Genomic DNA, 205 nt, shown 5'->3' with positions numbered 1-205 from the left:
TATATACACACACATATATACATTTTTTAAAGTACAAAAAACAAAGGGGAAAGTTGCATTCTCAATTGCATCGCCAGGTTGCTATAGAGCTCTCAGACCCCGCACTGACGCTCTTACGCTTTCCCTTGACGGCGGTAGAATGAGTCGTAATGTTGAGTAACATCCCTGGCTTATGTCTCTATTAATTTTGTTTTACCCCTTTTTT

The sequence above is a fragment of the Penaeus monodon genome, chromosome 15 (genome assembly GCF_015228065.2).
Source record: "Penaeus monodon isolate SGIC_2016 chromosome 15, NSTDA_Pmon_1, whole genome shotgun sequence".
Classification (NCBI taxonomy): Eukaryota; Metazoa; Arthropoda; class Malacostraca; order Decapoda; family Penaeidae; genus Penaeus; species Penaeus monodon.
The sequence above is the reverse complement of the archived record's forward strand: the minus strand, read 5'-3'. Positions refer to the sequence as shown.